Source organism: Mus pahari, chromosome 12, assembly GCF_900095145.1.
Source record: "Mus pahari chromosome 12, PAHARI_EIJ_v1.1, whole genome shotgun sequence".
NCBI lineage: Eukaryota > Metazoa > Chordata > Mammalia > Rodentia > Muridae > Mus > Mus pahari.
In genome coordinates this window covers 19,748,785-19,774,798 of record NC_034601.1, presented here as the reverse complement: position 1 = coordinate 19,774,798, position 26,014 = coordinate 19,748,785, and the positions used below count along the sequence as shown (strand labels likewise).

General features: G+C 45.3%; 1 protein-coding gene across 5 annotated transcripts in view; it reads right to left on the bottom strand.

Annotated features, from left to right (window-relative positions):
- Lpp (LIM domain containing preferred translocation partner in lipoma) overlaps positions 1 to 26,014 on the bottom strand; it is a 599,010-nt gene that overhangs the window by 540,196 nt on the left and 32,800 nt on the right. For 2 of the 5 annotated variants that reach the window (XM_029544361.1, XM_029544362.1), the window contains exon 2: positions 10,039 to 10,148. The exons of 1 other annotated variant lie outside the window; for it this stretch is intronic. The gene's annotated coding sequence lies outside the window, so the exon portion shown is untranslated. 2 more of the 5 variants (XM_021209403.2, XM_029544364.1) reach the window with 2 other exon arrangements.

Here is a 26,014-nt window from a genome sequence, read left to right as displayed (position 1 = left end):
AAACAGGACCAAACGTGGATCATGCTTCAGAGCATGAGCTAAGCATGAGCAAAAAAACTCTGCTGCCTCCGAGCTAACTGGAACTGGTTACCACAACAGAACCGTCCTCTAGAGCAAAGGAGGTAGTGGTGGGGAGCAGATGGTGACGGAGATTAACTCCTCCATAGGTCAATGGGAGTCTACAGATAGGAGTGAGGTCAGCTCAGACTAAAGGAACAGTGTGAGCGGAAGCACGGAGGTAAGTGAGTGCAGGGTATCTGAGGAGAGGCAGAGACTGTGCTCAATGAGCATGGGTATCAAGGGACTCTATGGTGGACACATACTTGATTCTGGTCGTGAGAGGCCCTCCATACTAGGGACAAGAGTCTTGCTTACAACTCTGACTACTGAAACAATCATATATTTCAAAGGGAACCACCGCATGGTTTCAGCATTCCTTGGGATTTCATGTGCCAAAGCTGAGGCCAACCAAATAGTCTTTTGGGATCTGGGCCAGGAAACAAGACTGGCCCTCAGGCTTCTTTGATCCAACATGCAGAAGGATGCTGTGCTCAGCTTTGACGTTAGGGGTGAGAGCATCTTTGCCTGTTCTACACATCCTGACCTTGACAAAAGCCCCGAGTAAATTTCAGACCCCAGCTGGAGCATAAGCATTCAGGCTTCCTGAGCTTATGGGAAGTGGGGAGTGAGGTGGGGATCAGAATCAAACACACTGGCCTGCGCTCCTAGGCCTTTCCAGTTCCTAACTGCCTTTTAACGAGGACACAGGTTATAAGATAGGAATGACATTCCTGAAGCCAGCTTACTATGACAGCAACTAATCCATGAGGCTGAAGATGAGGACATGTGTTTGTACATGTAAACTGACATGTTCAGCACAGGCGCTGCCCCCCCTCCCCAGAAGGCACCACGTTGATAACGTGGTATGAAAGCTACCCAGTCCTCCTGGAGAAGTGGTCTAAATCCGGAGTTGTCAACAGTTTTTTCTCCTGCTGAAAATTGAGATGTATTCCCCAGGCAAGCCATTACATCTTTTTGTGCCAAATTGTTTTCATCTTTTAAATGACCCAGTAATCCCACTTTGGGCAATATACATCAGGGAATAATCCAGAAGGAAAAAAAGATGGCAATTTGTTCGGAGATGTTATTCATAGTGCTATTTCTAGTTCTTTATATATCCCTCTATTATAGCACTTATCTCACTGTGCTGTAATTATCCGCTCCCCTTCCCTACGCCTCCAAATTATCTCTGAATCAATCCCCAGTACCTAGCACAATGCCTGGCATACAGTAGGAACTCAATAAATGTTTGTTGACTGAATGGATAATAGGAAAGAAATTTTCAAAGAAACGAGTGAGCGCAAACACAGCAGTTTTTAAGAGATGGTGTTAAACTGATTTCTTTTTTCCCCCCCGTAGAAAACCTCGTAACTTTAGACTGCAAACTATTTAAAGAAGACTATTTAAAAAGCCTCGGGAATGATTGCCCGCTCATTTAGTTTAGGGTTTTTTCGAAAAATGTCCATACTCCGCCAATTGTGGTACAGGTGGCCAAGGAGTTCCCAGAGACAGGAGACAATGCAAGGTCCTTTTGGCCTGGGAACTAGATAGAGGTAAGGGCTTAGTCAAGGAGCTTCTCAACAGAATTCTTAAGCTAATTTGCTGTGGGATTCTGACTAAATTCCCTAACAAGTCAGAGACCTTTCTCTCCACTGAAAAAGCACGGGTATTTTCTGAAAAGTCCAGCTCATGCAAAGGATGCCCAGAGAGGATGAGGCAAGAGAAAGTTCAGCTCAAGTAAAGCAGAAGGCACATGGTCTTCTCACCACAGTTTCAAGCCACAAGGGCTTTAACGCAACAGCTGCTCTGGGATCCCTGAGCCTTGCAGGCCCTCTTTACAGGATGGAAGGTTTGTTACTAAAGGTACAGGGACAAGAGACAGAAACCATGGTGAAAAGGGACACAGCTTGTGACAGAACATATACTTAGCATGTGTTGAACAAAACAAGAACATAACGTGTTAAATCACTCAGAAAGCTTCACATTTTTGATGGGAAAGATATATATATATATATATATATATATATATATATATATATATATAAAATCTAGAGAAGGCATGAAGGCCTTGTTTGGAGGTATTCTAACAGCTCTAAGCCAGGAAGTTAGAAGCCAGAAGCTGCTGCACCCTCAATTGCTTGACTAAAAAAAAGCTCATAGTTAGAATTCAAAGAGGGGAAAGTTTAATCTTAGGTGTGCAATTGTTAAAACTTCTCCACAAAATAACACTCATGTGTTATGAAGCTCTGGGTCCATTCAACTTGACATTTCTCTAAAGGAAATCACACTCTGGTATCCTATTGAAAGCTCTGAAACAGGTCCCGAACTTCTCCCTAACTTCTCCCTCCAGAACCCACTGCTACAGCACTGATGGGCAGCACCCGCCCGCCCCGCCCCCTCACCTGGAATGTACCAAAAGTCTCACACTCGCACAAGTTTTGTGCTTCTGCTACTGCCCTCACATAACAAAGAACTCCTCCTTCCACAGCTGCCAGAAAGTAAATTGTAAAATGTAAGCCCCAGTGGTTGGTCGCCACCAACCTGGACTTGGGACTTGGAAGGAAGCTCAGGTCTCATGGTGTGCTCACACCTCTCATCCCTTCTAACTCTTGGCTGCTGCTTTAGCATCTGCAGTCCTGCCCTGCTAGCACAGCATGCCCCTGTTTCACCACTGGTGCCTGCCCAGTTTGCACTGGCTATCCATTGCCTGCCTTTCCCTTTCCTCTGTCCTTTACATGGCTGGCCCTTGTCACTCAGATTCAGTAGGAACAGATCTTGCAGAGCCCCTGCCCCACATCTGGCAAGTCTTCATCTGGCTTACTGACAGTCTCCCCTCACTCCCCTGTTTATTTCTTATCTCCTCCCCAACACACCCTTGCTGCTCTGTATATTTAATTATGCAGTCTGCACCCTGTGCTGGGATACTACCCGCAGCAGTACAATGCAAGGAGCAGAGACATGATAATGATCAATGAAGCTAGGAGACCGGGAAGATAGCTTAGTCAGTAAAGTACTGACTTCAAGCCTAGGAACCCAGGTTTTTAAAAAGCCAAGCATCATGTCACACATTTGTCATTCAAGTAGTAGAGAGGCAGAGACAGGCAGCAGACCCCTAGACTCATTGGTCAGTTCAACCTCGCCTACTCAGTGAGTTCCAAGCAACTAAAAGATCCAATTTAAAAAGAGAGAGAGAGGAAAAAAAACAGCATCTAAAAATGTTCTCCACTAGCCTACACACACACACACACACACACACACACACACACACACACACACACGTGCGGGCGCGCACACACACTCGCACAATTTAATAAAATTATAAGAAAAAAAAACATGACACAGAAGAACCCTGGCAGATTAGCTCAGGGTAAGTAACCCAGCCTTGGGCTAACTTGGCCCTTAGCATGAGAACAGACCCAGATCACCAAGCCTACATGCAAGGGCCAATAAAGGACCTGGGCAGGTTCTCACAATTCCTGACCCTTTGCTTTTCTTACAGGTAGACTAGGCTAGCCTCCGCCCTATGACAAGAAGGAATTACCAGTAAGCCATAGTGGTTACTGTAGAGCTCAGCACGGACTAAGCCTCTGCTGGCAACAGCATTTTCTAAGCAAGATTCAGAAAACAGCATTGTGCTTCCCAAACAAGACACAGATCAACAGCAGAGTCAGTCAAGGGGCCCCCAAAGTGAGCAGAGCCACTCATTATGAAGGCAACTTCTGCCTTGCTTGTAGAACAGTGTGAGAATACTGTCAGGGGGATGCACTGAGAGAAGTCTGGGTTAAATCCTACCAAATGCGACAAGCAAACCATACTCTCATGTTCTCCTGTACCTTATGAGGCTGTGAAAAACAGAAAATGGACTAGACAATGGCTGGCTCTTGCAACCCTGAAAACCCATCATAGCTACACAAAGTCCCACGTGCGAAGTCTGTATGCCAGACTCTGTGGGCCACACAAATGCTGCACAGCAATGTGTCACACTTCAAGTCCAACCACAGCTCGACCCTGCAGGATAAGACTGCCCCTCCCCAAGTTCCCACACACATCCCTTTTGGTTTATGGCTTTACCCCTAGCAATCAGACAACACCCCCAAATTATCTTTCTACCCAACTGAAGCTAGGCCTCAAGCGAGAACAAATATCTGTATAGTTTGGGGGGGGGGGTTGTTTTCCTCAGGCTGAGCCCACTTCTAAATCTCTCTGTGAAAACTTCTACCCTGGGAAAGCAGCTCTCCCCACTCAAACTTGCAACACTGCAGCACTGAGGCAGTCAATATTACTTACAATATTTCCCACCACCCTGGGTAAGCCAACATCCCAGGTCTGCTGGCACAAATGCCACTGGCAATAATGATGTACTCACTTGAGGAGGTCACCACCACAGAGAGCTGGCCTTCACTGCCCTTACTCACCAAGCCAGGCCCAGGACAGAACACAGCAGGGATGTGGTCCAGAGCCTGAAGGGAATGGAGCTGAGGCACTCCCTCTTCAGACTTCAGAACTAGGAGCAGAGGAATGGAGGGGGAAGGGCAGGGGGCGGGGGAGGGGGCTCGACTTGGTTTCTGGAAACAAGAATTCAAATCCTGCTTCTCCCAAACCCTGAGTCACCTCCTTCCCTTCCAATAGATGAGTGTGGTGGGTAAACATTTCCATATATGGAGAAGAAGGCTGGAGGATGTCAGAAAAATCTCCCTTCTCTCTGGCACTTCAAGAACATGCCCCACACAAGGCAGACCTCCTTACCCTGAGTAAATCATTAACCCTCACAGACATGGATCTCTCAACTACTAATATCACAAACACCACAGACGTGGAATATTAATCCTAACACACATGCACACGTGTATATATACACACACACACCTGTGTGTGTGTGTGTGTGTGTGTGTGTGTGTGTGTGTGTGTGTGTGTGTGTGTGTGTGTACAGTCCTATTCCCAGAAACAGCCTCCCAATCCAGCAAAGGAAGGGGGTGGTTTCAAAGTTTAAAGTCTACATTAAGACTGGGACTGTCCAAAGTGACACAAGAGACTATCTGCTCAATAGAAGAAAATCTTTGATAGCTACTCATCTGAGAGACAATTACTATCTAGAATGAACAAAGAACTCAACCAAGTAAGAACACAGAACTAAACAACCTGACTAATAAATGGGCTGAAGAAATAGCTTTCAAAAGGTGAAATACAATTGCCAATAAGCAGAAATAGTTTTCAAAAGATGAAATACGCTGGTCAAAAGCATGAGATATTCAACATCACCAAGCAAAAATGCAAATGAGAACTCCACTGCAGCCCCTCTCACTCCAGTTAGTATGTCACTCATTGTCAATGACTGCTGGCAAGGATGTGGACAAAAACTTACCCTCAAACTGGTGGGATGAAACCTGGTCCAACCACTATGAAAATAAGGATAGAGGACCCTCAAAAAGCTAAATTTATAACCACCAACTAGCCTGCTCCTAGATACTTCAACAAAGGGTTTCCAATCAACATGCCAGAGAGATACTCCAACACCAATGTGTATTACAGCAACATTCATTACAACTAAGAAATGGAACACAGCAGCAGGGATAAAAGAACTAGAATAGATAGATAGATAGATAGATAGATAGATAGATAGATAGATAGATAGATAGATAGATAGATGTGTGTGTGTGTAAGTGTGTGTGTATATATGTGTGTATATATATGTATTTGTGTGCATATACATACATATATATACATATACATACATTTATACATGATATACATGACAGGGGGTTGCATTCATAAAAAAGAATATTATCTCATCTTCAGGAAAGCAGATGCTCCTGGTGATGGTCATATTAATTGAATTATGCCAGTCTCAGGAAAATGTTGGATATTTTCTATCATTTGTGGTTCCTAGGTTTTACACAGATACATAAAATCATTTATGTATATATGACATGAAAGTAAAAGAGGAAACAGTATAGGGGGACAGCACCTGATGACAGCTGGGAAGGGAAGGAAGGAAAGGGTGGGGTGTAAAGAGAGCACACAGCATAACTGTGTCAGTGTCCTAACACAGCATAGCCCTGTGTACAATGTTACAGTGTCCTACCACAGCACAGCACTGTGTACAATGTTACAGACAGTGTCCTAACAGCACAGCACTGTGTACAATGTTACAGACACTGTCCTAACATAGCACAGCACTGTGTACAATGTTACAGTGTCCTAACAGCACAGCACTGTGTACAATGTTACAGACAGTGTCCTAACATAACACAGCACTGTGTACAATGTTACAGTGTCCTAACACAGGATAGCACTGTGTACAACATCACAGTGTCCTAACATAGCACAGCACTGTGTACAATGTTACAGTGTCCTAACATAACACAGCACTGTGTACAATGTTACAGTGTCCTAACACAGCATAGCACTGTGTACAACATCACAGTGTCCTAACATAGCACAGCACTGTGTACAATGTTACAGTGTCCTAACATAGCACAGCACTGTGTACAATGTTACAGACACTGTCCTACCACAACACAGCACTGTGTACAAAGTTACAGACACTGTCCTAACATAGCACAGCACTGTGTACAATGTTACAGACACTGTCCTACCTCAGCACAGCACTGTGTACAATGTTGCAGACAACGAACATTTTTAAGCTAAATTGAGTAAAGAGCCAGTCAATATCTTATGCATGATAATATGTGTGCAACAATACATAACATTTTCAGTGAAGCACCTATGCCAGGAGCCAGGAATCTAACCCATGTTACATAGGCACTAAAACAACTCTTCATAGGCTTGTTTGTTACAATGAGGCAGACATCAGAATCTACAACACAGAGTCAAGGCAGACTATTGGCAATGCCTGGTTGTTAGGGGAGAGAAAGGCAAATCAGATAGCACAGCTTGTAAAATTAATTCTAAGGCTGAGGTCCTGTGAAATAGTTGGAACTGTGAAGCTAATCAGGACTGAAGCTGGTTAAAGTGACTCAAGATAAATCAAGGGAGAGAGAATGAAAGACAGATATGAGATTAGGTGGACACTCAGAGAGACCCCAACCGTACCTTTGGTTTCTGTTTTCCCCATGTCTTAGATGAACTTACTCTACTGTTACTAATATAGCTATTCTGAGACGAGGTGAGTCCTTTTCCAAATTGTAACCAATTCTCAGGCTCTTCAGACTGCATTGTGAGACTGCTGCTTCTAACATCAAGGAGTTGTCAGTTACAAAACAGCATTGGGCAAGGAGTAATGGCTCCCAAGCTCCAAGCCAGAACAGTCGCTTCAGACTGTACAATGCTATGCAAATCAGTTCTGCTCTGCTGGCTCCCATCCCCTTATCCAAAAACCAGACAGCTAGCCCTAAATTATCCAGCTATGTGCCCAAAAGAGCAGCTTCTAGTTCTTCAGTCCAAACGATCCCTGTGAGCTTATTTTGATACTTTTTTTTAATGTTTTAATATAAGCTAAGAGATAAAATAAAAGATGCACACGGGCATCCAGATAAGGCCCCTGCCACCACCCCGCAGATCCCAGCTCAGAAACCAGGTTCCACAATGCAGTCCTCCCAGGGGCTAGCAGGAGGGTGGAGAGGAAAGGAAATAGCTCTGTTGGGAGCAGTTTCTGCTTGTGCGTGGACAGGAGCATTTCAGCTGAGAAGTAAGATGTTGCCCTGAGAACACTATGCAGGGAAGAGCTAGGAACTTCCAAAACCAAGGTCCAAGCAGTGAGGCACCAGGATAAATATGAAAATCAGAAGAGAAGACTCACAGGTCTCCTCTGCTGTGCAAACATCAACAAGTTCATCTCTTTATCAGCAAAGGGACATCTCATTCCCTGTGTGTATGTGTTCTTTATTTCTCCTGGCCACAGAGCACCTCTGACCCACTATGCCTGACTATTCCTGAATCCCCCTTAGCATCTCCACAGTCTCCCATGAGACAGAGATCATATTTCAAACAGCTGTTAATTCTATCTTAGCACAAGACAGTTCTTCCTTATATGGAACCAAATTCTGACTCCCTGGTCTTCAACCTCCTGGCCTTGCTCGGCTCCTTAGGACCACATGTCAAGCAATGCTTATCACACTGAGTTAGAATTCTTGTAGGTAACTGTATATAAAAACAAAGCTATCCAAGACCTCGGTCCACAAGCAGTTGTGCTCTCTCCTGACCAAGTCACATTGATGACGACTCTTCATGCAACTGTTACCAACATGAAGTTTATTCTTCTGCGGATTTTCCAATGCCTTAATGCTAAGCAACATATTCAACATGTACACTGCTATCCTGTGAACTCGAAAGCACCCAGTTTCACCTCTCCTTCCACAACCCCTGTGTGTGTGTGTGTGTGTGTGTGAGAGAGAGAGAGAGAGAGAGAGAGAGAGAGAGAGAGAGAGAGAGAGCACTCAGAAAAGCTAAGCTCTACCACTGAGCCGAATCTCATCTTCATTCTACTTTTTCTTTTTTTAATAAGAGGACCACTAAGTGGCTCAGGATGAGCTTCTAGTCACTTCTATACCCCAAGTAGGCCTTAAAATTGAACTCCACATGCTGTAGCCTTCATAGTGCCTGAGCTTACAGGCCTGCTTCTAGGCACAGTGAATGGATAGTTTGGTGCAGAACTAAAGAAAGCAACCTTTAAGACTAGCTCTCCATCATTTCCTCTGCCGGCCTTTCTACACTCCCATCCTCATGGATGAAAAAAATCTATGATACAGATCCTGTTCTTCAATACTAGAACCCAGTTCTGCCAGACCCAAAAACATGCACCTCTCTCTCTCTCTCTCTCTCTCTCTCTCTCTCTCTCTCTCTCTCTCTCTCTTTCTCACAGGGCAGTGAGGTCACCTTGCTCACCCCAGGGTTGGAGTGCCTCAGAGATGTCCTCAGAGTGGGGAGAGGGAAACACCCTTTCCTGTACACTTCAACTGCACTATGGAATTCGACGTTCATGGAGTCAAAGGGGCAGTGCTTCATGTGATCAGTGTGCTCGACCATACCTAAATGCCAGCCCAGGCAGTCTCCCTTAATCTCTACTCACAACTGCCTGTGGGGGAAAACATAATACCCAGTGTGCCAAAAGGAAGGCAGAGGCTCAGAGCCAGCACATATAAGTTCGCAAGGCTACAGCAAGGGAAAGTCGACAAAGGAACCCGAGGACCTGAGCCTCCAGGTGTGACTGTACTCTAAACTAAACTCACCGTGTGACCTCTGTTTAATGCTTCTAAGCCTCGGTTTCTACACCTGAAAATCAGAGATTACAGCAGTAACTCGGGCCTCCCTCTTGGAGTAGTTACAAGGATCAGAAGAGATAATGAGAATGAAAGCCCTCTGGAAGAGAGTAAGGCCTTCTAAAAGTGTGCGGGATTATTGTATGATTACTTGCAAATGACTGTGCATTCCATTACAAACACACAAAGCAGTGAGGTCATTCACAAGACAAAGAGACACTAGGCCCTGGGAATTAAGGGAGGATGAGTTGTGCTTTACAGGTTAGGTCTATATGCTGCTCACACTTGCAGCTCAAAGCTCAGCAGCAGCTGTCAGGGTCTCAAATTCCAAGTCACATATGTCTACAGAGCAGCTCAAGACAAAATCTCCCTTTTTCAGCTAAAAGCAAACTCTGGGCAAGAAGGAGGTAATAGAGATGGATGTCTCAAAGACCCCTGAGAGTCTCGCTTCCGGGAACGTGGCCTTCAGTGTTTTCCTTGGAGTAGTTGTTAGAAACACGGGCTCCAGTCTCACTGCAAAAAGCCCGTGGGGAAATAAATGTACAGTAAGGAACTATTTACCGAGGAGCACCGAGGAAATGTCCAAGCATGAATTAATCAAGGGCTCAAGATATTTCAAGTTGCAGATACCAAAAGAATAAGGTGCTCCAACCAGTTAACCCTTCCAGCCCAGCTCACGGAGGCTCCACATGGAGTCTACACCAGAGGCAGCATGCAGTGAACAGCAGAGCAAACCTAGACACTGGGTCCCTTTACATACCAGTCTTCCTGCGGGGGACCACCCTCAAGAGGAGTCCCAAGCAGCTCTGAGGGTTCGGCCTCTCTTCAAGCCTCTTCCAACACTCTAGCTGTCAGGATTCTCTTCAGGTCCTGCAAAGAACCAGGTACTCATTGTCATTTATAGAGGGTCCATAAAGTCCTAGAAATGCAGCCCTACTCTGGTGAGAAAACCGCACAATGCTGATTATTTTCTGGCTGGCACTATGCCATCTGTTTCCCCCTGCTAGAAAGAAGCCACAGAGGAGGGCGGGCTACGATTCCTTGCGTCCCTCCCAGTGGCTGGGTTAGACTTGGGGTTAGGTATTAAAAGCGGTAACAGCAGACAACAGTCATGAAGGTAGGAAGGAAATAGAAGATAAAAGATTCCAGTGTAGACAGCAAGAACTTGCAATTCCAGAAGCACCCTAACCCCTCCCCCCAGCTGCCCACCTTCTAGCCACATCACTTCTATGAGATGAAATTTGTTCCCTATAACTAACATGCATACAACCATATGTAGCATAACTACCTCCAAAGGACCTGACAGTTATAGTTCTGTTGCCAGGTGCCTTCCACACAGTGAGCCCTCAATAGCTACATGGGTTTAGACAGGCAAGGCTGGGTCAGGAAGGTAAGAGAATATAGGCTATAACAGTCACTTTTTCCTAGACAGAAATTAAACCAGTCAAAGCAAGATTACCAGGATGAAAAGAGAAGATGTAGCCAGAGTGACAGACACAGTTCAAGGTCGCTGTGCTCAGGGCAGCTGGAGGGCTCTGTATCTACTCTGGGTGGAATGACCCTGAACATCCAGCTGCCATTCCATTCCTGAGAGAGCCCTCAAAGGAAGCTCCGCAGATCAAATACTTCCTTGAAAAAGGAAACAACCACATCCCACTAAGTTGGGAATGTGAGTTCAGAGAGATGCTTTCAACTAAGTGTCAGGGAGTCAAGGACATGCAGAGCTGGGTGTCTCTGCCCTGGGACCCTCACAGCTTGTAGCTATGCTAAACCACTTTAAGGGTTTGCCTTCATGAAGAGGTGTTAGGCTACCACAGTGATTTTCAGCCTTTCATCTCTCAGCACAATTTCTCCTTTAAGTGAATACTAAGAGATGCTTGCCTTTTAAAGGGAGGGAAATCAGGTACCAGCAGGCTTCAAGCCTCCCTCCCCCTCCACTTCTCAATTTGTTGACACCCCAACTCTAAGACCAACACTTGAAAACCATCAGCCCTGAGTCCTTTAAGGACCCTCTAATTCTGCAACTTCAGGGGTCTGAGATGCACATCTTCATAACAGTTCCATATTATTACCTGTGTGAGAGGCATTATAGTATGGGTATGACATAGCACAGGACAAAGAGTTCTCAAATTAAAAAACCTGGGTAAGAATCCTATGTTCACCGAACATGGCAGCACATGCCTTTCCCGGCAGACGACGGACTGGAGTTCCAGGACAGCCTGGTCTACAGAGCAAGTTCCAGGACAGCCAGGGCCACACAGAGAAACCTTGTCTCAAAAATAACAACAACAACAAAAGAATCCTATAATCCTATGTTCTCCCAGCAGTTACCAGTTGCCGGTACTGTTTTTTTTTTTTTTCCTAAAGATGGGACCCATGAAATACTCCAATAGACATTAACATGTTCATTTATATTGCTAGCTTTGGAATCATGTATTCATTACCAACAAAAACAGATCTAGCAGGTTATATATATATGAATGTGTATATGTATGTATATATATACATATGCATATATATATGTTTAATTCATATATGAGTACATATATATGAACATGTGTATATACACACACACACACATATATATATATATATATATATATATATATAATGAACATATACAACAATAGTAAACAAAGCAAAAGAGACTATCAACTTATGAAGGGGGAACATTTGAGGGAGGATAACATAGAGGGACCGACTGGAAACAGAGAAAAAGGAGTGAGAAGTGGTATAGCTCAATTGCAAATAAAAATATACTTTTAAAGAGTCCTGATGTCTTTTACTTCTCTAAACTTCAGTTTTCTCACCTGTAAATGGAAAGTACCCACCTCAAATGGCCTGTGTGAAAGTGAGTTGGCTTAACAAATTAGTTAATGGGATGCCACAACATAGACTACAGTATGGTTATCAATTAGCTATATCTTGGTCCATAAATGAAAAGCAGATAGCCTCATGTCCTTGTAAACTTGAGGACATGTTCAACCCAAACAAACACCCTGGCGGTAGTAAAGAATGGGTAAGGAAGACAGGAAATGTAAGGCTGGAGGGCGTGGTCGTTTCCCAGGTTTCCAGTGCTGCAGTGTGTGGTCCCACCCACCCACATGTCACTAACTTGACTTAGTGGATTATCACAGGGAAGTATTTGGGGGTACAAAGGAAGATGGTGGAAGTAAATGGGGACCAGGGTGTACATGATCTTCCCTTGTACACATGTATAAAATTCTCAAAGGTACTTTGTTTTTGTTTTGGGATTTTTTTGGTGTTGTTTGTTTGTTTGTTTTAGTTTGAGAAACACACTCTGAGTCCCAAATTCTCTGAACAGCTTATCTTAAACTTTGTCTTCAGACTCTCTGAAACTCGGGCCTTAGACTTCTGATGACAACCAAGATAGTCAAAGATGAGAAAGGAAAGGTTTGAGAAAAGCTACTGTTTCAGACCATTTCTCCATAATCACACCAGCATCAAGGCAACAGCTAAGGGACCTGAGAAGTCCTGGCTGTCCTCTGACCTCCAGGTGGTTAGTGTGCACAGATGGGGTGACAAAAACCAGAACAGCCTGCTCTACAGAACAAAAAGCACTCCTGCTTGAGCTCCTCCCTAGACAATGCACTGGGGACCTTAGGAATGTTTTGTGACTGAAATGTGTGGCCAGGAGAATTTCCGCTAGCCCACCTTTTCACTAAAGGGGGTCCCAGCAATTACCATAAACATCCAAATCACTTCAACAATGCATCTGTGACAAGAGTTCTTTCCATGTCTCCCTGGTTTAAATGTCTGACAGATAAAACCATGGTGCCTACTGACATACCCTCTAACAAGTATTTGAGCCAAAAGTCACATGCCACATTGTGACTCCACAGCATGTGCACTGAACTCCCTCCCCCACAGCAGGATGCAACTGAAGTCCTGCAATTAAGGGGGCATTTCAGGGGGAGGAGTCCTAAGCCAGCTCACATGGGACCCTAGGCAAGTCACTTTCATTCTCTGAAACACAGGTTCTTTATCCATAAAATCAATCCATACATCCGCATGCCTGTTTCACGGTACCCTGGAAGCCTGTCAGAAATGAAACAAGGCATCCTCCCAACACACACACACACACACACACACACACACACACTCAGTTGCATCCCTAAGATTCCCTGCCCAACCTTCAATGTCATGCAAGACTAGAAGATCTAACCAGAATGTCAGAAAAATATGCAGAACTTTAAAAAAAAAAAAAAAAAAAAAAACCACCACAGGGAAAACCAACCATTCCACAGCCATCATCACAGAACAGCAGCAAGTCATTCTCCAAGAACAAAGGCAGTCATAGTCACAGTACATGCACACTGTCAGCAAATTGCTGGTTTGACTGGCAATTAATAATCAACTCGAGATGCAGTAATATGAAGGGTGCAGAATGCACCTGGCATGCTTCATGACCTAGATGGTCCACAAGGGAGTAGAGGGAACAACACACCTTCCTGGAGGACACTTGGAAGATTGGCTTCTCTGGCTGGAGTAGACACCTACTGCTCCACCTGGCCACCACATGCTTGTCTAGCTATGGGAGGAATAATGTTGTGGCAGGCCAGCACAGCCCCTGATTTTTCTATAAACGGCTAATACCGACTGCCTGGCTCCCCCAGAACTACAGGATCCTATTCCAGGGGTCGCTTAAGCCAAGTTCTGGAAATCAGTTGTCTGGGGCATTCATGAAAACACACTGCTGATGTCCATGGAGTACGTGGTGAGTGAAGAGTGGGTCTGTGCTCTCACCGACTGTTCCATGATCTTATGTGATGTGGTGAAAGGTGACAAAGTCCCAGTGTCTCCAGAATCCATCCTCAACCCTCTGTTCCCATGGTAAGCAGACCCCATTGCCATCCAACACACATTCTTAGGTCAAGTCTTGGCTTCTGTTGGACCCTCCATCAGTAATCCTCAGCAGGACTGGGATCGCCCTTTAGAGAAAGTAAGTTTATCCACTGTGACTCCTGTATTAAAGGACACTTAGCACCCTTGGCCATGCCCTCTAAATACCAATGGTGACCCGCCCTCTGAGGACTACGACAGCATAATACTCCTGTGCATTCTCAAATCCCCATAAAGAGATGGCACGGCTTCCAGCTCTGACTCCCAGATCTAGAGAGGACCTTCATTCCTAGCCCCTTAGAACGCTCCTCTTCCCTGAATGTGCCAACCTCCAATTAGAACATCAATCACAATCTTCCTAGACTATTCTTACTAAGCATTTGATTTATTCTCCTGCCCCAGTATGGGCTCCCAAAGGAAGAATCCAGGCTGGATCTCTGTATATTGCCAAGTAAAGCTCATGATCAGGTTATAGTAAATATTTATTAAAATCCTGAAAACAAATTATGTGTTTAAAAAAAAAAAAGAACTGTGTGAGGGCATGGAGCCTAGGAAGAAATTAGAATGAACTAGAACATCACAAATAAACCACTCTCGTCAAAACTAAGGAAAACGCAATCAAGAAACTGAATGGAGGTAAACAGCCTGCTCTTCTGGGATATTAAGCATATTAAGTTATATAAATAAACTTAAATAGTAGACATTATACTTAATTATATTACTATGATATTAAGATGACTTATAAGCATTAAGCATTTCAGGATAATAACTCTAGAGATTTCTAAATGAATGAGCTAGGGGCGCATATATTCTCTCAGTTGGCTAAGGGGCCACTTTCCTGCCCTGAGGTACCTTGCAGCCCTACAGAAGAGCAGCCTGCTGCACGTGGCATTTCTGCCACTCATCTCAAAACTAGGCAATAAGTCTCCACCACCGAGAGGCTCTTGTGTGAGATAGTAGATGGAGAGTGAATTCAAGCCTTCCTGCTGCTCTTTCCATCCCCAATGGCAATGTGCAAGGGAGGAGTCAGCCTCGGCACAGGCACTGTCACGGCCAGGTACTAGCTACGGGGATGGTGGGACAGCAAAGTTTCAGGCACCACAACAGTGGCTTCTCAATCGCACGTTCACTGTCCCTAGTCATGGCAATATAATCGGTTCAGACCCCACAGCTGCAGATGCCACCTGCTGACTCCCACTCTTCTAGTCTTTCCAACCATTTTGTTAGCACCTCGTGCTTTGAATTAATTCCTTCCACTTAAACAACACAGAATGCTTCTCCAAGTGTCATTTCTAATAGATACAGGGAGAAAAAAAAAAAAAAAAAGAGCTGGTTTCTTGATTGGACCACTCACTTCTCTGTATCTCATGTGTCTCACAGTACATCCTAAGATGTTTCCTATGCACAGGCAAAAATACCTCACTTGATTGCAATAAGCCAATAAATCTAGAACTCTCAAACTGATATAACAGGTATAATGATCTAGTCACAGTTACACAAACAAGCCTATGGTCAATGTAAACACCAAGTCATAGGAAACAAAGCATGCCTTTGGCAAAATTATTGACCGCTTCCTGAAAGGTTCTCGCTCGGACCGTTTTCCTGATTCGCACCTCTTAGGTTAGCTTGCTGCACTCCTGGACCGTCCAGCCACACCCAGCGCCGTGCACAGGACTTGAGAAATGTCTGCTCCTTTCTCTTATCTTGGCTAAAAGATGAATGGTGCTTTGAATGGTGACCCCAGCAACATGTCCAGCACTTACAGAGCTTTGCCACTGCAGCAAGATTTGAAGTCCCCTCCCCTGAAACATGGGTGAGTTTGAGTCTGCTCCAACCGATGGAGAAGAGTAACACAACTTCTGATTAACAACTACTGTCTTGTCAGCATGTTGGTCAGGGTCAACCCTCCCTCCTTCCTTCCCTGCGTTTGTCCTTCCCTCCCTCCTTCCCATCCCTGTCCCTTTCCTCCTTCCTTCAACCTTCCTTTTAAGGCCACCAAACTAAGTGCGTACTGTGAAGAAATTCTAACGTGGAAAACATATCCAGTCATCCTGACCTGTGACTGCCAGCATTGCATGCCTCTAGTGCCCAACCTTTAATTCCTCCAGCCAAGACCACAGGCCTTGTAAAGCAAAGGCTCTAGCCATGTAGGAAGATGTCTTCCTCCTTCTTTGTCCTGCCTAAATTCTTGACCCAGAAAACTCATGAGCATATGTGATCGTTATATACCCTCAGTTTGCAGCCCTGACTATTCTTTTAGCTTCCCCCATCCCTGCTGAGACCATTCAGACCGTTCTTCCTACACTGATGATGTCCATGGATGCTGCTGTATGGATGCTGGCTCCACTGCATGATTGGAAGCAAGGTACAGGTTCTATCTCTTACTACAACTCAGGGACGCAGCAGAGTTAATGGAGGGATTGAAGATAAACAGACACAGACCAAGAGCCTTGTTCAACTCTACATGTGCCTAGTGAGTCCACTGAGGAATATGGCCTCTGCGGGCCTCTGTGTTCTCATCTGTAAGATGTCTGATCATGACTAGGAAGGCTAACTGCAGAAGGGCTTGTGAGGATGAACTAAGAACGAGCCGGCTGTTGACTACCCAGCACTTCCTCCTTGTTAGTTTGATCTCATCCCCAATACAGCTCCACTGCCTGCCTGCTCAGCATGGAACTCAAGGCCTCAGACATGGCACGCAGGTCAAAAACACTTGGTCCTGGCTAACACATAAGCAAAACCTCCTACCTAGCACTTCAAGACTGCAAGCTCCAGTGGCCTGTATATCCTGGAATCTCTGGCACAGATTCAATCCCAGCTCTGTCAAGACGTGCTGGTGGCCTGAGTTCTCTGTGCATATGTTTCTTTATATGCAGAACAGGGACAGAAATGACACTTCCTCACAGAACCAATACAAACGAAGTAGCCACCACTTAGTCATGTCACCAAGTGTGTTGGTGCAGGAGCAATCCGAGGCTCATTCAACTGTAAACCCTGGTGCCTGGTGTACAAGGTAAAGAGTCGGGATCCCGGCGATCTCTCCAGCATTGTACCGAATCCAAAGCACTTCCCATGCTTCCCCACAAGCACATTTAATGGGAAAACGTATCTAACTTGAACAGGGGAAAGCAGTCCAGACATACCAGGGCTGTACCTCTGGGCATAGCAAGATGATAAGGCCAATGTCAGAAACCCTGCTTTTCAGCACAGTCAGCTCCTGTGGGTAAAATTAGCTCAGCTCTGCTCCAGTGCCAACCGGAGCCCCAAGGCAAAACTCACCCCAGGCAAAGCCCGACCTCACCTGACCCTCATGCTCAGGAAGGGGTCCCTCGTGCACCTCATTAGGGACTGCCATGACTCACTAGTCTGTTTCCTATCTCTGGCTGCTGAGGTCACCTCTCTGCTATCGAAAAGCGCAACTCCACAGGAGAACTAAAGGCAAACGCAAGCAGCCATTTCAGCTTTCTTCCCTCCGAGGCAGCTCACAGCAAGGACTGAGGAGGCTGCTTGCCATGCCAGCTGTGTGCTGAGAAAGCTTCCTGAGTTGTATAACCCAGCTCACAGGCAAAGAGCCGGCGCTTGCCCAAATAGACCCCTAAGGTGACTATCCTTAGCTTCCTACAAAGAGGATAGTCTTGACAGCAAGACAGGCCTCTGCAGTACCTCTGTAGCCTACAGTACATAGCACAGTAGACTAGAATCTCCTCTGTACCCTGTCACCCCAGGGAGCAAGGACCACCTCTTCTAGGACCCTCCCCATTCCCACTGCTACCTGACTAGCATCCCCACTGATTCCACACCACCACACCCATACCCTTTATTCTTGAGCACTTACTCACTCGACAAATGACTAATTTACATGGCTTTTGGACCTAAAGATACAGAAATGAGAAGAATGACCCTTTCCCTCCAGGAAAGGCAGAGAAGTTCAACCACAGCCTAAAATAGAGGAAGTAGAGATAAGCAAGGTCAAAGGTCACCGGGGAGCCTAGTCCGGAAGTGCATGCACAGGGCCCAGGATTGAGCAGGCGGTGGGGGCAATGTTTCAGAGAAGAATACGCAAGTGCCAAGCCATAGAAGTTGACAGAGAATCCAGGTACATGCCTGAAGACTCGGCTACCTCCTGCTGACTATCCCCTGTAATAGATGCAAAACATTTAGAATTTTACCCTAGGTGAAGAAATTAGAGACTTTGAAAAATAGAGGCAAGCAAGAACATGTTTCTGAGTCTATAATCCCACTCTTGAGGAACAGAGAACACAATCGAAAAGGGCAGGAGCAGGAAAGAAGGCCAGCTGAGAATCCTAAGAGAAAGGCTGGACTCAGGAGGGGCCCTAAAGGACGACAGGAAGGAAGAGTTGTGGAGTGGCTGCTACCACAGCTGACAATACAACCTGAAGACAGGACATCCTGCATCCCATGCTCCAACCCCTCACTCCACCCTGTGTGTTCAGCTAGCAGTGACTTGCTTCCCAGAGTGACAATGGCATGCTGAGTCTCTTTAAAGATTCCCAAGTGCAATGTCCAAGAGGCAGTGATGTCATTCATACATGGGACTACAGCTCACGAGTTCCAAACCAGAAAACCTCAAGCACCCGGCAGGAACACAGATTCAAAGTCATCCCAAGACAAGGTCCTGGAACCCCTACACCTGTGGACAGAAGCCAGCATGGAAATCTTGAAGAAAAGCTAAGGGTATCAGAGTGAGAAAGATAATAACACAAAGGCCAGGAAAAACTGTGCTGGCAAGTACTAGAGTTGGCGTCACACGGTGTAGTAGACCGCTTCTCTCCAGACTGAAACGGGTTAGGGCAAAGAAAGAAGGACGTAGAGATGTGAAAAGATAAATAAAGAGGAGGGCTAGCTGGAGCTCCGAGACCAGCATCCCACAAAGACTCCATGTCTCCTCCCAGACTTTTAGACTACCCTTGACCTCAGGGCACAGTGTACACCACAGACATCTTGTGTACTTCATAGCAAGTCACATTTTTGAAAAGTAACAGAAATTAATTTTATTAGTGTTTTTCATTTAATACAACATACCCAAATACCATTTCAAAGTAACCAAAACAAAATTTATTTAAAAGGTATCTTATATCTTTGGGATACTAAGCACATGTCAATTTGAGGTGTCCACATTTTGATTTCTCCCCTACCATATGTCATTCTGATCTAGCATGGATGAACCAGGGCTCAGCATGGTGCCTGGCATGGTACTTCTTTAAAAACATGAAGAAGTACATCTAGATGGATGAGTGGAAGACCAAATGTATGAGCTAAGTTGTCGTTTCATTGAGAAATTCAGGGAATTTTCACCAGGTTTCTTCCCTCAATCAACTCATATTTTAAGTATGAGTCTTAGGCTATATTAAGAATAAAGCATTGATATAGCTTAATGTTAACATTAGCAGCATAATTTCCATCCCTTCTTTTAAAAGTCACAAATGTTGTCAATCTTTTGGAAGAAATAGAGGGGTGGTAAAACATTCTGTCACCAACTAGTCAGAGGAGCTACTGTTCACACAGGTCTCAGGCTTTACTTCACAGTGAGTCTCAACTTTCCTTACCATAAAGTCGTCCTAAAACTCCACTCCAGTGAGCATGTCACATAGGCTCACTCTCAGCTCATGGAAAAATACAGAAACATTCCCCATGATGAAAAGAAGAAGTCTTTCCCTAACTAAATATGTACCATAGAGTGCTTCCTGCTCTTGCAAAGGACCCTGTTTCAGTTCACAGTGCCCACAAGGCAGTTCACAACTGCCTGTATCTCCAGTTCCAGGGGATGCAATGGCCTCATCTGGCATCCATGGGCAGGTGAAACAAGTGGTGCACATAAAGTCACCATTTGCTTTCATCTGACTGTACTCCAAGCATGGCACACTGAAGCAGTATGGGGGCTTAGAAAAGGTCTGAAGCTGAAATGAGAACTCCTCAGGAGCCAAGTCACATGACAGAGACAAAACTAGGCTAACTGGCATGCTAATCGCACTGACCCGAGTGTGTCACCAGCAACAGTCTCGACCACAAAGCTTTCCTCTACCACTACCATTCAAGCCTTAAGGCCTGATCACCTAGGGTAGTGGACACAGATGAGCCAACACATGCACGCACACACATACACACCTGTCTTTGCAGTAGAAGGTAGAGCCATGAAACTCTGCTGTTTAACACATACACAGTATTCAGTATATGGCAGTTTCCTACATACTTCAGAAACACTAGTTGATTTCCCCTTCCCCACAACCCTGTGAAGCAGCTAGCTTTACTACCATGCCCACTCTACAAGTGGGGAAACTGAGGTAAAAGTAGACAGAGGACAAGACAGGGCAGAGTTGGGGACCAAGACTCTGTATTTGTCATAGAGCTATGCTGCCTCTCAGCTGATCTTGGATCCTTGTTTTTATTGTTACAGTAGGGGTGTAGCAGATCCCCCACCTACTACTTACTGTACAGCAAAAAAAAAAAAAAAAGTACTGAGGGTATGTGGAGAGAGCAGGATGTTCATTCTCTCCCTATAAGTAAGTTGTAGGAGAGGCTAAATCCTCACCAGGAATCACACCACTGACATATGCCAAGAGAGTCCTGTTACAAACAGAAAGACTCACCATCCATCCATGTGATCAGCACTTTGCTCTGACATCATCAGGATGCTATCTCAGAATCAAAGCCGTGTCTCGGGCGCAGAGAGGACAGACACACTAAGCCATGCACACGCACTCTCGAGAACAGCCTTGCAGAAACCCTGGCAAGCCCTGGGACAGAAGCCCCCTCCTTCCCTGAGCATCGCTAGTGCTTAAGGCAAGAACTTTTGACCCCATTTTGTAGAAAAAGGTAATGACACCTCCAGTTCTTATTAGCACGATTGCTTTTGTGCACGGAAAGGACTTGTTTCTCATGGATGACACGCACACGGATGGGATAAAAGGCAATGTGGGATTAGGTATGGAACACTCGGGCTCGCAGTCAGACAAGCATGAGCTCAAACACTATGTCTATCATTGTGTAAGCACGGAACTCAAGAACGCTGAATTCCGAGCTCCTATCACAAGATGAACAAAGGATGCAAGACTGGCTACAACACTTAGGGACTTCCTGACACCTGGTGTATGACAGACAGTATTTAAAATAAAGACGAAGGCCACCGCACCATGCCTCTCTACCTGTTCTGCATCCTGTGAGAGGATTAACGGCTTTGGTGCGTCTATTGATGCTCTACCGTGTAAACTACTACACTCAGAATTACCTGAGTTCCACCTTCAGCCAGAACACCACTCTTGTTTCTGGCCTGATCCCTCTTCCTCCTAAATTTACCAAACTCCTCTTTTTAGAGTATCATCAACCCCATGAACCCTTCACAATCAACCCCCTTTTCTGTCGCTCACTCACTACTACATCAATTGTCATACTGATGACACTATGAGACAGAAAGCACCCAAGAATGAAGCTAGTCAGGGCACACACACATGGCAACACTTGCTACTAAAATATTAACATATTTCCTTACACATTGACTGCAAAAAGAAGAACCTTGTACTTTGTCACTACCGGGTATGCTAACACCACCCTAACTTTGCCATCCACTTCCTTAGGAGCCCCCTTGTGACTCCAGAGACATACCAGCAAGGTGTCCCTTGTCAGGACTGGTGACAACCAGCACAGAGTATGCTATACATGCAGAGCCATCTATGTCTAAGGGGATCACGTATCTACTAAAGCGAGTGCAGAGTAACTTTGGTTGGAATGCTCCCTGGGGCACAGAGTGCACACCTCCCAGCATCCAGAGCACTCAACTCTCAGATGCTAAGCTGATTCAGTTCCTCCTGTGCTTCCTGTGCCTCCTATGTCTCCTTGCTCAGCAACAGCCTGGCACATCAGAAGCCTGCATAAAAGGTGTACTCACCAACTGCCTCATGCATACGACTGTGACATCATACCCAGCCTGACCCGGGCTCTCCCGGTTACTCAGCTCACCTCCTGACATGGACCCTCGACCCTATCCTCACCACCTTTCAAAGCTACAACCAGAAAGTCAGCCCTCAGCTTAACACTTCCAAAGGTCCTGTCACTGCTCATCAAATCTAGACTGTCTCGAGACCCGCAACCAGGATCCTTCTTGACCTCATTCCAGGAATAAGGAAACATCCAATGGACATAGTTGTTTCCGCCAAACACACAGAAGGCAACAAATAAATATAAAAATCTCCCTCTGTTTAGTAACCAAAGCTGTTTTAAAAACATTGCTTTGTGTGTGGATAACTGAAGGTTGCTTTTTAAGTGGTTACACTGAGCCACCATGCCTCCATCTTACAGCTATGTAAATATGGCAGGGATGTGACTTGCTCAGGCCCTCATGCATCTCATGGTTTGGGATAAACTGTAATCCAAACATCTCAGCACTGAGCTCTCTGGCTTCTGCAGCCCAGTGCCTCTCTCCATGCACTGTCTCTGAGCAGAAAGTGAAAACACAGCATGCTGCTGTCACTACCTGGCTCCTAAAACTGCTGCTCCCTCTGGCTTAGGATGCTCACTATAACTAAAATATGTATTTCTTTACCTGGTTCCCACCTATCGGTACCCATAAACTTGAAGCACTGTGAAGCTCTGGGCTCTACCTGCCCTCATTCTGCCCAGATCCTAGACTAGACCAGGGTACAATCCTATCAAACCAACATCAACCCCTTCCTCCGTTACCAGTCGAGGAACCACAAATAACCAGATCTCTGCCGTCTCAGCCTCATTCTCTTTAACATCCAGGGCCCCACGGCAATCGAGAGAAGCAAAATCGCATGAACCCAAGTCCATGGAAGAGCATTCCTCAGTACAGTTCTGCCTCTCCCTTTCTCTACCAGGCCCCCCGCATCTCCAAAGGGCTCCTTCCATCAATCCACTCCCTGCCTGCAGCACCTAAAGCCACAAGTTTGCCCTTCTCCGCTTCCCACTGTCACTCCCTCCTGCCTTTCTGAGGCATGTGACTACCGAAGGCAGAGCTCAGGGCTGGAGTTAACCACAGTCTCCTGTCTGCCAAGCGCTGACCTACTTCCCAGCCAGACTAAGGCAGGTGCCCCGCCCCTGACTCAGCGAAGTCTCTTCTGCTTACTTTTTACCTCCAGGTTATCTCGGACATGGGACCTAATGCAGAGCCACAAAGCTGTAAAAATCAGAGCAGAGGAGTCACTAGCAGCCTACCAAATGTCACCATCTTATTTCCTGGACGTCAAGTGTGTGATCCAGAAAGTACAGGTGCCTTGGTCAAAAGTAAGCCTCAAATTTCCCAAGATTAAAAACAATACCAATTAAGAAAGAGCCCTGCCTCTTCCTCTCATCTAGGAAACGATTCCTTGTGTCTCAGATTAAAGTCCTCCTGAGGCCATCCCTCTCCATTAATGAAACATTTCCCCAATTTCCATCTTCATAAAGTACAGTCGCATGGAGAAAGTACACTGTACATTTTAAGGTTGGGAGAGGTGGTGTAGGAAGAGAGAATAGAAACAGTGCTGCCTGAGGTCCAGCGCTGGCTCTGCTCCTCCCTACTAACCCCGAGTGAGTACCTCTCCCACCCTGGCCCTGCCTCTCATGTTGGACCACATCGTCTACAAGCCATTAGACTTCAGCTCTGTGTGTCTCATCAGCACCTCCAATACAGCATTATCTCCCAGTATCCAGAGATACTAGACTGTGAGTCACTAAGCTCAGAGCTTTCCCACAGTGCAATGGGGTATATGTCCTCTGGTGCATGTTCAATGTTCATTAATGAGTTAACACAGTCACATCTTTCTACAGTGATGTCATTCAGACATCTTTGGTAACCAAACTGTAAAAGTTGTCTGACTATATTTCATATGTAACAGAACACTAAGCCTCCTTAATACAGGCAAACATGATGCTTCCTGGGCCTACAGCTTTCTTAACAGCAGTCCATTTTCTCTAATAGCCTGCCATTCCTTAAGTCCCTTCCTGCTATACCAAGTGCATAAGCAGTTCTAAACTGTGTAGAGCACTCTGAGGAGAATTCCTCTTTGCTTTTTAAGAAAGAATCTCGTGTTTTCAGAAGTCAGTGGGAAAGAATTCTAGTAATTACGGGTGGAAATCCAGTTAGAGGTGTCGATGTGATGCAACTGACCACAAAACCGAGAGCAAAAGAATATTCTGGGCCTAATTCCTAGCGCATGAATTTCTAGGCAACACCAAGAACAATATGTCATAATGTATCTTCTTGAAGCCACCAGGAGATGCTGTCTTTCTCCCAGATCCTACTGCCCCTTTCAGAAACAGAATCCTTAAACAAGAGATGCCACGTCACCCACTAAAACCCATCACAAGTACTGTGCATTAGAGTGGTACCCAGACATAATGGCACCTTCATGAAATAAAGCAAAGACAGGGGCTCTTGACATGGAGATGTCTGTAACGGCGTGCTTGATCATCAAAAACCGCTATCCAACAATGTGCATGCAGCAGCACACCCATCCACACAGTGTGGCAGGAGAAGGGACAATATAGATTCCATGAGAACTGGAAGTTAAGTAAGCAGAAGTAAAGAACAGAGAAAGTTGCTTTAATAAAACCAGGTTTAAGAAAAAGTTAGTGAACACAACTTTAGTATATCTTCCTTTGAAAAAATGGGGCTGGTGAGATGGCTCAGTAGGTAAGAGCACCGGACTGTTCTTCAGAAGTTCCAGAGTTCAAATCCCAGCAACCACATGGTGGCTCACAACCATCCGTAACAAGATCTGACGCCTTCTTCTGGAGTGTCTGAAGACAGGTACAGTGTACTTAAATATAATAAATAAATAAATCTTTAAAAAAAAAAAAGAAAAGAAAAAATGATGATACAACTCAAGATCGCCAGGTTACTCCAGTGATAGTCTAGACAATAAGACAATGGCGTTTAGATAAAAGGAGATATTGTAGTATGAGCAGTACCCTCGCCGGGTAAGGTGAGCCTGGTTGGGTTTTTTGTTTGTTTGTTTTGGTTTTTTGTTTGTTTGTTTGTTTTTTCGAGACAGGGTTTCTCTGTGTAGCCCTGGCTGTCCTGGAACTCACTTTGTAGACCAGGCTGGCCTCGAACTCAGAAATTCGCCTGCCTCTGCCTCCCGAGTGCTGGGATTAAAGGCGTACACCACCACTCCCGGCCTGGTTTTTTTGTTTGTTTGTTTGTTTGTTTTTGTTTTGTTTTGTTTTCCCCCTATCAGAAAAAGGAGATGGTCATACCACTTCCTCCAAATTGCAACATTCCCTACTGGAAGGAAGACAGAAGTTCTTAAAACTCTGGAAAACTAAGGACTCACAAGACTCAGGGAAACTTACAAGGGCTCTGAAATCTCAGAAACTATTAGCAGATTCAGAAAGTCACTGACAAGAGGTCTGTAAACAGCAAACAATCCCTGGAGAATAGGGGACTCTGTGGTAATGATGCCTTCAAGCTGGCAGGAAGCTCTAGGGACAAGGCTTGGCGAGCTTTCCCATGGTGCAGTGAGAGGGAAGCAGGTACTCTGAAGTCCCATCAGTGAACTGACAACGGCACCCATCTAGCGTTGGGTGGAATTATGACTTGCTCTGCGGTCAGCACAATTTGAAGTGAGCAGACATCTGTACACATCTCCCCAAGAAAAGGCCCACACACGAGAAAATCAGAATGGATGGGGGAAGGGATGTTCTCCATCCTTAAGAGAGCATGGTACAAAGGTGCCACAGGAAGAGAATGTCCAAGGGAAGGGAATAGGTGGGTGGGCAGGAAGATGGAACAATGACAAAAACAAAACAGAAAGGATGCGGTAGAGAGTGCTTAGGTTTTCTTTCCCCAACAAAAGAAACAAACCTCAAGTTGCCAGGAAAAAAAAAAAAAATACACCATAGTAACCAAGAGGGTC